The sequence below is a fragment of the Penaeus monodon genome, chromosome 29 (genome assembly GCF_015228065.2).
Source record: "Penaeus monodon isolate SGIC_2016 chromosome 29, NSTDA_Pmon_1, whole genome shotgun sequence".
Taxonomy (NCBI): Eukaryota; Metazoa; Arthropoda; class Malacostraca; order Decapoda; family Penaeidae; genus Penaeus; species Penaeus monodon.
In genome coordinates this window covers 22,250,281-22,250,614 of record NC_051414.1, presented here as the reverse complement: position 1 = coordinate 22,250,614, position 334 = coordinate 22,250,281, and the positions used below count along the sequence as shown (strand labels likewise).

At 43.1% G+C, this 334-nt stretch overlaps 1 protein-coding gene across 4 annotated transcripts in view; it reads left to right on the top strand.

Moving 5' to 3' along the window:
- The window catches only part of LOC119592021 (carbohydrate sulfotransferase 1-like), a 107,787-nt gene that overhangs the window by 61,758 nt on the left and 45,695 nt on the right, over nucleotides 1–334 (top strand). The window lies entirely within an intron of this gene.

Here is a 334-nt window from a genome sequence, read left to right as displayed (position 1 = left end):
GAAGTTGCCAAGGAAGTTGAGAACATGAGATTATAACCGACAAAGTGAACACGATAACAAACGAGAACAAAACAGAGAGAAGAAAAATGATAAACCATAGGAAAGTCACACACACACAAAAAAGAAAATACAATAACAACAACGTTAAACGAACATTGAAAAATGACAGCAGCCGAGTGTCGCTAGTTGCTGCCAACAGGTGGCGCTAGTGAAGTTTTTCGAGCGCCCTTCCCGTATCAGCTGTCTCCAGTGGCCGCCGCCTGATCTCGCGACGCTGCAGATAATTGTGTTGTTCAGCGATGAATTTCTGTATTAAATCCATCAGCTGCATAAC